Below are 12011 nucleotides of genomic sequence, written 5' to 3'. Positions count from 1 at the left end.
GGAGTCACGCGGCGATCCTGCACCTGGCCTCCTTCACTCCGTGCTCGCGCTCTGGGAGATGCATCCATGCCATTGTTTACAGGGGTCATTTCCTTTTCTCTGCTGACCAGTCATGCAAACATGCTGCCATCATTGCCCTAGTCTACCATTGATAGATAATTGGGTTGCTTCCAATCTTTAGCCATTTCAAACAAAGCTGCTTAGAATATTAAAAAAAAATTATTGATATTTAGAGAGAAAAAGGGAGAGAGAAACATCGGTTTGTTGTTCCATTTATTTGTGCACTCATTGGTTGATTCTTGTATGTGCCCTGATTGGAGACTGACCCTGCAAACTTGGCATCCTATGCTGTAACCAACTCAGCTACCCAGCCAGGGCACTATGAACATTCTTGTGCAGACCTTCTGGTGTCTATGTTCTTATTTTAATTATCTTATTCCATTTAACTTTCACCTTATGCCCCCAATCTGCTTTTTCATGGTGTGTCAATACCAGTATTTGGAGTTAGGGAGTTAGAAAACTTTGTGGCGGCCTCTCTGAAGCTGGAGAACGGGCCAGGGCAGAGAACAGAACCAAGTCCAAGTTACATGGGGTTTCTGAGCATCCCCCAGCTTCCCCCCGGAAGTCTCTGTGTTTTCACTAACACCGGAGCCATGGGGCGCTGCCCCCAGGCCGTTCTGTCCCGAAGAGTTCCAATGGGCTAACACTGACCAGATTCTGGTCTTCAGCGCTTATGCCACATTTGGAGTCTTCTAGGCACAGAACGATCAGGTCCTGGCTGAGAGACAGCTGAACGTACTTCCCAGCAGAGAATGTGGCAGTGAGAACGTTCCTGATTCTGAACTCTGGCAGCTCCTTGGATATCTATCTTTCATGTTAATAACCCTTTGGTCTTAGAGGATGCCAGCACCCAGCACAGTATGCACACAGTAGGTCATCCACAAGCGTGTTGACTGAATGTCAACATGCCACCGGCTCAGGCAGACAGCAACAGCAGTGGCGCCTTCCCCCCGGGGGGCGGGGTTCTGATGGTTTCTCAAGGTCCTTCTCTGAGAGCCTCGACCCCAGCTGAGACTAGATTCAGGGGGCAGGGTCAGGACTTGCCTGGTGCTGGATTCTCGGAACCGGGGCTCACACATTCAGCCCCGTCCCGTGTAAAGTGTTCTTTCAACCACGCACATTTCTGAAGCGTTGGCTCCAGGCAACCTGGTGTTGGTGGCTATTATATGAGTTCTATTTCAATGCATGCCTTCACTTAACAAAAATTTATGGAGGCCTCTTGAAAGAACACACAACACCGAATAAATGTTCTCCCCCCCTTCTATCATTGTGTAAATAATCTGCCCGTTCTTATCATTTTTCTTTCCTATTTCACACATTTATTGTCACAATGTGTCTCAAACCCTGGAAATCTAGGGACAGCACGAGGGCCTCTTCAGGGCTTCTGTAGAAAAATTTTCTCCTCTCATTCCTCCATCACCTTTAGTCCCTTCCCTGTCTAGGATCAATGGACACATGAATAAACCCCAGAAAGCAGTCTTTTTCAAGTGGTTGTGCCTGTCTACCGGACTTGCTTTTGGGTGAGATAAGGGTTGTATATAAAATAAGGATTCCCTTAGCCCTTCCCCAATAAACATGGAACTGGAAGTAGAGATATTCAAGTAAACTGCAGGTTCATTTCCCCATCAAAGATGCCTCTTCTACACCTGGTGCTCCATTTTAGAACCTCAAGGCTGCTGCTTTTGAACTCAGGCTCATCTGTATTGCTTTTACCTTTCCCCTGCCCCAATCCTTCTACTCCATGTACCAGCCCAGGAATGCTTTTGACAAATAACAGGAAGACCAACTAACTGCATCTTAAAACAAACGTGGGCCATTCTCTCCATAGAATGAAAAGGTCGGAGATAAGTGGCTGGTGTTGCGTGGCTCCTGTCTTTGGGATTCTCTTGGCTTTTCCCTCAGGGCTGCAAAGTGGCTGCTGCAGCTCCAGACATCACATCTGAGTTAAAGGCAATAAGAGGGGGAAAAAAGGGAGGAAAGAAGAGAGCCTGCTGTTTCACTATCTTTTTTTTATAAGGAAAACAAAATCTTTCCTGAAAAGCTTCCAGCAGATTTTTGCTTAGGTCTGACTGGCTAACTGTAGCGCAGATACTTCTAAAAGCCAGAGGGGCAGAGAAAGCATATGAAAGGCAGCACAGGTGAAGGAGACAGAAACAACTGGTTGTCCCACAGCATCTGCCAACATCCTCTTCACCCCACCTCCTACACTTCACTGTTGTATAATCTATGTTTTTCCCTGTTTGAATGGGGAGCCCTCTCCAGGGGCTTCCATGTGACCAAACATCTCGAGTCCTATCTTTCTATCACCCACTGTGTTCTGGGAACCCTGGCCACCTTGAAGTCCTCAAGCACAATGTGTTCCTGCTTCCTTTGGACTTGCTTGTCGCTCTGCCCAAGATGCTGCTTGCCCACCACCATTTTTGGCATGAACGGGTAGCTCTGTTTCAGCCTTCCAGTCTTGACTTAGATTTCCTTGGAGATTTAAGTGTCCTTCCTGGACCACCCCACCACTTTCTCTAGCCCTAGCCCTACTTGAAATTATATATTCATCTGTTTGTTCCTGGTTTATGGTCTCTTTCCCCATGAGATGTAAGAAGGTAAAATTTTCTGTTCCAGCCATGTGTCCCCGTGCAAAGTGCAGTGCCAGGCTCTCAATAAAAATTCACTTAATGAACAAATACGTGAAAGGGAGGAGGGGAAAAAGTGCCCATAGTCTCAGAACTGTTGGCAGACATTGTCAAGTGGGGACTATGGCTCAAGCGAGCCCAGAACTTTAAATGGTTCCAACAGCATTCTCGTTAGGAAAAAAATGCGTGTCCACATACGCGCGCACACACACGATTCAAAATAAAATAACATCAGAAAAAAAAAAATTGGGGGAATTTTGAGGCATAAAAATAAAGACATGAAATGATGACATCGAATCATTTACAACATGGATGGACCTTGATAACATTATACCGAGTGAAATCAGTCAGAAAAAACTAAGAACTATATGATTCCATACATAGGTGGGACATAATAAACAAGACATGGACAAGAATGTGGTGGTTACTGGGGGAGAGGAGGGGCACAAAGAAAATCAGATAGAAGATGACGAAGACTATATGACTTTGGGTGGTGGGTATGCAACATAATCAAATGTCAAAATAACCTGGAGATGTTTTCTCTGAACCTATGTACCTTGATTAATGTCACCCCATTAAAATTAATACAAAAAAATAATAAAGACACGATCCTATTTCCCACCAGCCTTTTTGCTGCGTTCTCCAGTCTTGGGGACCACGAGGCTGGAGACAGCGGTGGCCGAGGACAGATAACAGAATTAATCATTCACAGTTCTATTTTAATGCAGTTCTCTCCACATGGGCCCAAGCGTTGCTAGTTCATGCTAATCGGTCCACGGCATGGAGGGGCTGGGCGGAGCTTCAGATAGAATGTGTGTGTGCACCTTTCTTCACGTGGCTGCTCGCCCATCAAGGCCACTGTAACTGTCCCTTCTTTGCCCTGGCAACCTCTCACCTTGATGCCTTCCTTCTGAAAGGTCATCTCCGTGCAAATGTCATGTCTACTAAACTTGAACTCTCCCAAGCCAGGCGTGTCTCTCTCCTTTGCCACCCCGGTGCCCAGCACCTAGTGGGTGCTATGAAGCACCTGTTGCCTTCCTGCCTGAGCTCCACCTTCTTCTGATGCTGCACCTGCCACGTGAAGCTTATTCGATACATTCCTGCATTATTAGCTCTACACCCTATTGGAAGCTCTCTCTCAGCCCAGGGTCTGTGGCTCTGCCCCTCAGCGCCCAGCCATGCCACCAGCCCACCGCGGAGCTCTGCAAACACCTGTCTCCTGAGTCGAGGTCCTTTGGAGGGGTCAACGGGGGGCGGCATTCAGAATGCTGAGTGCCAAGTCCCTGTGAGCTCAGAGCAAAGCCAGCTGTTGCTCTGTGTAAAAGGAGGTTAACAAGAAGCTTGAGGACGCCCGCCTCTGCCCCCCCGGTGCCTCTGGAATATTTTGGATTCGAAGAACATCAGTTACATGTGAATAAGAGAACCAAGTGGGTGGAGAGAGAAGCAGGAATCACCGTCTTCAGAGGTGGTATCTCCGTCACTTCCAGAGTCCTCCGGGCCGAACCCCAGGCCATCGTTTTGCTCCTTTCCCCCTGGACAACTTCAAGAAGTCGTGACACCCCCACTCCATGCGCAACGGCCAGCCCCTTCTCCGATGGCAGGGTTCTATCCGTCAGCCAGCTGCCCCTTTGGGACTTCTCCCCACCACATTCTGCTCTGGCCCCAACTTCTGAGAGTGTCCAGGGATGGTGGGCTCCAGCATTCAGCACTCACTGCCTCCTCTGCCTGTTGGGGTGACCCCGGGTGAAGTTCACGGGAGGTCGGTGCTACCAGGCAGCAAACACTGGGCACCTTGATGGCATCTCCCTTCTCAAGGACGAGAGGGCAATTATCTGGGCCTTGACTGGAGCCCACAGAGGAGACACAGGCCCTTTCTCTCCAGCAATGCTGTTATCAGAACCAGAGAGGGAATCTGAATAAAGAGGAGCCGAGAGAGACGCCTGCCCCCCCCCCCCATGGTTTCCAGGCGACATGCAGGCTGCGCGGTCGCTGTCATACAAACCCTTTTCCCGTAAGACGGTGGGTCCCACGGGGAGAAGGGGTGAAGTGGAATATTTTATCAGCCGTGTACACATGTAACCAGGAACGGGGCTGAAAAGCAAAACCACATTTCTGTGAATAGGGGGAAGGGAGCGGGTGGGGAGGACTGGCGGAGGTCACCAGCGAGAACGCGGCTGCGACCAAGCTTTTCTCCCTCTGCGTTGTCACGGGGGGGGGGGGGGGGGGCGTCCCCACAGAGGGCTGTTGTGGGGATGGAGCTTAAAAGGCACCTTGTTTTGTATTTAGAACTAAGAACCCGATGTACATATCAAAGGTGAGGGGGATAAAAATGAGTATTTAAGAACCACGCAGGGAGGGACGAACAGGAGCCGGACTCCTCGTCCCCTGGCCACAATTCACTCCTGATTTGGAGTAGAACTTGCAGCCCCGTGGCTGCTGGTGGACTGAAGCTCCAGGTTCATTGTGCAGCACAGGCAGGTCCGTGTGGGGCTCGAGGGGACGGAGAAAGTCCGGATGCCCCCTCGGGGTCTGAAGGGGCAGGAGGCTGTCCAGGCGCACGGAGCTGAAGGTACCATCTCTTCTCTGTTCCGCAAAAGGCGGCCATCTCTCCCCAGCCCAGGTGAGCACCATTATCCAATCACCTGAAGGACAAGGTAAAAATAATGCAGTGAAACATGCACTTTGCCTGACATTTCGTGTGAAAGTAACCAACCTTGCAGACAGTCACCAGCCCACTTGCCCAGGGAGAGCCACCACTCGCTAGGTGCGTTTGGAAAGAAGGGTGTTTTATTGGCGCTGCCCGGTCTGTTGTGCTAGGTGGGGGGAGTCCAGGGGGAGCAGGCAGGCCGGCCCCGCAGGCTGTCTGGGAGGCAGGAGTGAGATATTTTCCCGGTGACCATCTCTGTGCATATCTCCAGAGAACAGAGCACGGAAGACTCAGATGCAAAGAACCCAGCACCCTCCAACCACTCCACCCAGATACTCAGAGTGGGGGCTCCTGCCATCAGCTCATTTCCAAAGTTAAAGAGAGGATGAAAGTTAAGCAAAGAAAGATGGAGAGAGAAAGAAGAGGAAAAGAGAGAGAAAGAGAGAGAAAGGGAGAGGGAGAGGGAGAGGGAGAGGAGAAACGCAAGAACCCATCTGGGCAATGCATCACATTGAAATTGCCCCGCATTAAAAATTCACCAGCCAGTGAATTTTCAAGGGATTTGTAGTAATTAGATGACAAAATGCTGGCAAATCTCAGGCTTGCCAAAGATGTTACTCAGGGGTCAAAGACTCGACACTTTCGGCTGGGTAATTTGTAAGTGTCAATCACTCGCAGCCATCAGAGAGAAGGGGGCGATCTAACGGCTGAATTCTAACTAAGTCTAGGCGCAGACTTCAGCCCGCCGTCTGCCAGCAAACCCCAAGACCCCAGCCCCTCCACTCAGGCACGGACAGCGGCTGGGTCTCGCCTGGGGCTCCGTGCTGCGCAGGCCAACGCAAGTTTCCCACTTCCTGACTGGATTCTTTTAGGAAAGCAATGGCTTGCCCGGAGCCGACGTCCCTCCTTGGTGGAGGAGCAAGTTTCCTGCGGCTAGCCGCCACTGAAGGGCAAAATGGGGCATTTGTGTAGGGGGCGGATTTCATGGCCTCGGCACCCAGTCCCGGGCCTCAGTCTCCTCATCTGTGAAGTGGGGATAAGCCTCACTTTGCAGGGCTGTTTGAACCGTAGGAGGGAGAACCTGCTCTCTAACTACCTAACAGCTTCCTGGGCTCCTTGTCTACACATTTTGCCCCAGATACTGTTCTGGACTCAGGATGCGGCAGCCACCACAATAACGCACCTGCCCTCATGGAACATTCTAATTGGGGGAGGAGAGGAGGGGAAGAAACAATAAACAAACAAACAAACAGGAAATACCAGAAGGTGGCAGCTGCTAAGAAGAAAATGAGAGCTGACTTTGAACAGGCTGGAAGGAGGGCTTCCTGATGAGGCCATGTCTGAACGGACGCCCGAAGAAACGAGGAGCCCACGAGGCAAGAGCCCGAGGGCTGCATTTTGAGAACTACCACGAGGCTGGAGACTGGAGGACAAAGGCAGGCTAGAATCGGGGGGGGGGGGGGGTTGGAGACCCCTGCAGCCTCCCACGGTTTGGGGCACCACAAAGCTGGACTTGTGCAACCCCGTCTAGATGGCCCCAGGTTAGATCTGCTCCCAGAGTCCTGACGGGGAGAGAGGGCACCTGGAGACACCCACGTGTGGCGTCTGGCCCAGCCTGTGGGCCTGGCCAACCCTGGTGAGAGGACCTCATTCCAGCGGGACGAGGGAGCCCCAGTAAAGGGGCGCTGTCAGCGCTCTGCTACCTGGCACAGCCGGGGGCCCAGGCCGGAGACGGTTTGGTTTCCAAGATGATGGGTGCAGAGGGGCCTTTCTTTCCCTCACTGCTCCCACCATCAGGGTATTTTCTGGAAAAGTGCACTGGCTTTGATTTCAGGCTGACCCCGGGGCCCTGAAGCCGGACTCTGCTGTGTCCGAGATGCATGACCCCTGCCAAGCCGCTGCATGTCTCTGAGCCTCAGTTGCTGCATCTGGAAAATGGGCACAGGAGACCCACTCAGACCGACAGGCATGGTTCATAAGAACCTGGCTCAGGGGAGGTCCTCGGTAGAAGCACTTCTAACTAACACAGTCCTGATAAAGGGGACGTGACCTGCCTCAGGCTGGCCACTGGAGTATCCCGATCAGAAGAATCCTGTGCTGCACCACGCTTTAGGGAGATGAACCTCTCCCAGGACTAGGGGGCAAGCCTCTGCTTTAAAAGATAAGGAGCTAAGACAGGGTCTCTTTGTACCGTTTGCTGCAAAGCGGAATCCATGGGCTGGAAATCTTTATGTAGTTGGTGAATACTCCAGCTGGGCCCAGGGTCGGGGTACAACGACAGGGCTGCTATCTGTAAATCACTTTCTCCCGGAGCTCTTCCTGGCCATTTCACGTTGTTGTTGGGGGTGGGGTGGGCAGCGCCCAGCACTGGGTGTATTTGTTCCCTCACCCGCCCCGGGCCTGGGTCTCCCGTCCCAGCGAGCCTCCGCCGCTGCAGGTTTAACTGGGCTGTGAAACTGCTCAAGGGGAAAATGAGAAACTACCCAGTGTCTCCTGGGAGGCAGGCAGTGGGCTGGGCTGCCCGAGCTCTGATGGCCAACTCGCACCACCAGAGGGGACTGGGAGCCCATGGGCCGGGCCGGAGAAGGGAGGCAGGCACCCGCTCGGCACCCACTTGAGATGCAAATAAAAATTAGCAGCAGCTGCAAGTTGGCTTGTCTATTCCCCAAGGCCCCCCATGAATATTGCCTGCCTTTGCAGTTCAGGCTGGGGAATTTGGAGCTGACCCGGCATCTGCTGAAGAATCAATGGGACTGTGGAGAGTCATGCAAAGAACAAAGGTGATTGCCACCACAATGACTGCTGTTTACTGAGCACTTACTACACGCCTGGCACCGCGCTGAAGGAAGTGCCTGGCCGGCTTCACCTCAGTTCGTCCCCACAAGGACCCAGCGACATCAGTAGCATCAATAGTCCCTTCTACTTGATCTAGCCCAATGGTCAGCAAACTCATCAGTCAACATAGCCAAATATGAACAGTACAATGGTTGAAATTTCTTTTGAGAACCAAATTTTTTAAACTTAAATGATATAGGTAGGTACATTCCTTATCGAGGTAGCGCCTGCATGTGGTATTTTGTGGAAGAGCCACACTCAAGGGGCCAAAGAGCCGCATGTGGCTCGCAAGCCGCAGTTTGCAACCGCGGTTGCCTGCTCTCTCTGCCTGACATTACCTAGGTATGTCATGGGGGGAGGGGGGAGGGTCACAGGCTTGTCTGTGATGCAGGCAGATGACTTCCTCAACTCCCTGGATCACAAAGGCTGTGGCTTTTAAACTGCTTGTTTGTTGTCCTGTATAAGAAAAAAGTGTCAATGTGGTAGTGCTGGGTAAACAAATGTGTTTAAGTTTGCCACCTGTATTGGGGCAGCGCCCTGTGTGTAGTCTGGGAAGGGCTGGTGCTTGCCCTCAGGGGGGCAGATGCACACTGAGGATTGGGAGGGGCAATTGTTTGCTGGAGAAGGGGTTTATCCAGCCTGTTTTGCTGGAAAGTGGAAAGTGGAAAGAGAGAGAGAGAGAGAGAGAGAGAGAGAGAAAGAGTGTCGAGGGGCTTGAGAACCCTGACTTTGACCCGGCTTGTTTGCTGGGGAGTGCTGTTTTGCTTGTGGGGGCCGGTGAGTCCGGAGGGAGAAAGGGAAGCGGTCTTCCCTGCCTGCTTGCTTGTCCGCCATTATAAGACTTTAATAAACGGAATGGCCCACCATTTTCTGGCTTCACAGTGCCTTTACCGTCTGCCCAAATCCAATGGGAACTGTAGGATGCCGGCCCCGGCCCCTGGCCTTACGGGTGGGTAGCATGCCTGGGACACAACACATGCCCTGGCTGCTGTCTGGACCAGTGGAGGTGGCAGCTTGTGCTGGCCCTGCAGACTCCTGTAGGCTAAGCTACAGATGACCACACAGCCATGTGTCCACAGCTTCCCTGTCCTGCCACAGACACACGCCCCATCAGAACCAGGAGTCTCCCCTGGGCTCGCAGGGCACACCCCCACCTGAGCATTCTCGTCCGCTCCCCACCAGCCTGTGAGCTCTGATGGGCAGGGTCCCTGTGGAGCCCGAGCTCTAGGTCAATCAGCTGTCCCGACTCTACTTCCCTGCACAGTGAGACACTCGTGCGTAACAGCAGGGCTGGCAGCCTCCTCGAGACTACTCTTAAGACAGCTGTGAGAATTCTACTTATCAGTGCCGAGACCAACTGCCACCGGAGGAAAGACACAACCGACACTCAAGTTAGTTGCAAGAGGCACACAGGCAGTTTGTTCCTCACAAATCCTTTTGGCGTGCCTGGGCACAGCTGAAGGGGGCCCATGGGCATGCTCCTCTCAGCTGTCCTTGGTCAGAGTGGCGTGGAGACAGTCCACGTTCAATGTTGGAGTCTAGGCGACTACCACAGCAGTGGGGCCCCTGGGCCTGCTCAGCGAATCCTTTGAGGCAGGTGTTCCTGTCACCCCTATTTTATGGAAGAGGAGGCAGAGGCACAGAAAAGCCAGGCAACCTGGCCCCAAGGTCACAGAGTTCATAAGCTTGTTCCCAACCCGCTGTCCGTCACTCAGATACCCTGACTCAGGGAGGAAGAGTGCGCGGCACCGTGGGCAGCGCTCACACGGTTCTGGGCTCCGCCCTAGAGCCTCCTTGCTTGGTAATGAGGGTCTGCCCGGGGAACCCCCGGATGGTGGTCAGGGGAGTGCAGAGGGGCTCTAAGCTGGAGAGGAGAGAAACCTGCAGGGGTCTCAGACTCCCAGGGCGCTGACCGCTGCCTGTGGTGGAGGGACCCCTGCCCCCTGGGCTGTCTGGTGGCCCTCAGGTCCACCCTGCCGCCTGCAGCTCGGCTGCTGGCTTTTCCAATTCTGGTCACACTGTGCCCACACCTGCCCGCCGCCACTAGCTGTCCCTGGGCCCAGTTTGGGGTGAAAGCCTTGCTTATTAGTCAATCTGGATCCCACTTACTGTGAATTACCAGGCCTGATTGATATTCATGAGTGGATACATCTGAAACCTCACTCGGCTGCCACGTGACTCCCTACCTCGGCAAGGAGGCTGTGGTGAGGCTGTGGGGACCTGAGTAGCCGACAGGCAGCGGCAGCCCCCACACGGGGACACACAGCTCCTTGGGAGCAGCGCCTGGCTGTCCCCAGTAGTGCTCGGGGCCGGGAGGTGCCAGCAGGGCTCTCCAGTCTGGGTGGGTGACAGTCCTGTTGCTGGTGTTTGGGGCAGAGCTCCATGGGGGCCTCGGACTGCACCCCCAGCTCACCACTGGGCAGCGTTCAGTGAGGCTCAGACTGGGCCCTGGGCTGTCTCTCAGCACTCACTTCCCAGGGCCTGTAACCCACCCCAGGAGGGTCGGTCTCATCTCTGTGTTCAGAGGAAGCAGGTGCAGAGATTCAAACCTGGACAGCACAATCTAGGCTGCGTGATTCTCAAAGCCTGTGCTTCTGGGCTAAGGGCAGAGCCTAACCTCTCACCCGTGAGAGCTGGGATTTCTGGAAAGTACCATCTTGTGGGTCCACTAGCTTTTGCTCCAGAAGCTGACCAGACGCAGCAAATAGTTGAGTCGAGAATAAGATACATGGACTGCGCTCCCTCTACCCCAAACTCACTTGGAGAGCTGGGTTCCCTTTTCTCCAGAAAACAAAACAAGAATCCCTGGAAGCATCATATGTGGGGCCTTTGAATGACGCTCATGTGGGGTTAAGTTCTAATTCGGCTCGAAATGTAGAAACCGGACACAAACTGACCTAGAAAAGGACCCAAGAAGACCCCCGACAGCGGCCTGACTGCCTCCGTGGCATAAGGACCCCCATGCTTTAGCGGGGCAGATGGGCTCCTGGGAGAAAGACCACCTCCCAGTCCCTCCCTAAGACAGGGTTCACCACGTGACTGGGCCAAGGGCAGTGGACAGACGCCATGTGAGACCATCCAGGCAGCAGGGGAGCTGTCCTGGGCCTTATGACGAGTTGACCTCGAAGGTGACAGGGCAGTCCGGAGGGAGCTGTGTCCCCACCACTGTGCAGCATCCCTCAGATCGCGGGCCTGCCCATCTTCCAACTGCCACACGACAGACGTCAAGAGCAAAAACATACAGTCACCGAAACAGTGTCTGCAGGGCCAGCACAGCCGGTGGTCCCCTGGATCTGGAGCAGCCCATTCTCTAGATGAAGAGGCTGGCTTGCATTTTGAGGGCCAGAAAATATCTGTGGCTCACAACTGTTGCAGTGAGGTGCTTCTACTGTGCGAACTGGAGGACCGAACCCACGAGAATACAGAAGGGGACAGGGGAGTAAGGGCTCGACCCAACCCACTCAACCCCATCCCCGCTCCTTTGGGGGACAGTTTGAGAACCGTGACCGAGACCAGCATCTCTGGCGATGTCCCATGTGGCCCACCATTATTGAGCTTCCTCCCTTGAGTGTGGTGGTGTGCCCATGGCTGGTAGCGATGCCCATAGGAAAGGGGACCTGCCCTCCCCCGACACCTTCCTGGAATTAGCTTTGGAGCTCACTTCACCTTTCCAGCCTGTTTTCTCACCTGTGCGGTGAGGGTGACAGTCTCTGCCTTGTGACTCAGCCGAGCTGGTGACTGTGAGCGTTCTGCAAATGGTAGGGTGACACAGAGGTGGCGGCATTATCACCTGGGATCTTTTTGGGGACCGGGAGCAGGGAGGGCAGGAGCAGCTGCCACCC

General features: G+C 53.4%; 1 protein-coding gene across 1 annotated transcript in view; it reads right to left on the bottom strand.

The window, feature by feature from the left end:
- Window positions 1–3325: 3325 nt before the first annotated feature.
- Window positions 3326–12011, bottom strand: part of RBM19 (RNA binding motif protein 19) — a 129116-nt gene continuing 120430 nt past the window's right edge. The window contains exon 25 of the mRNA XM_066370832.1: window positions 3326–5329. The gene's annotated coding sequence lies outside the window, so the exon portion shown is untranslated. The remainder of the gene's footprint in view (window positions 5330–12011) is intronic.

The sequence above is a fragment of the Saccopteryx leptura genome, chromosome 2, assembly GCF_036850995.1.
Source record: "Saccopteryx leptura isolate mSacLep1 chromosome 2, mSacLep1_pri_phased_curated, whole genome shotgun sequence".
Classification (NCBI taxonomy): domain Eukaryota; kingdom Metazoa; phylum Chordata; class Mammalia; order Chiroptera; family Emballonuridae; genus Saccopteryx; species Saccopteryx leptura.
This window is presented reverse-complemented; position numbering and strand designations above follow the sequence as displayed.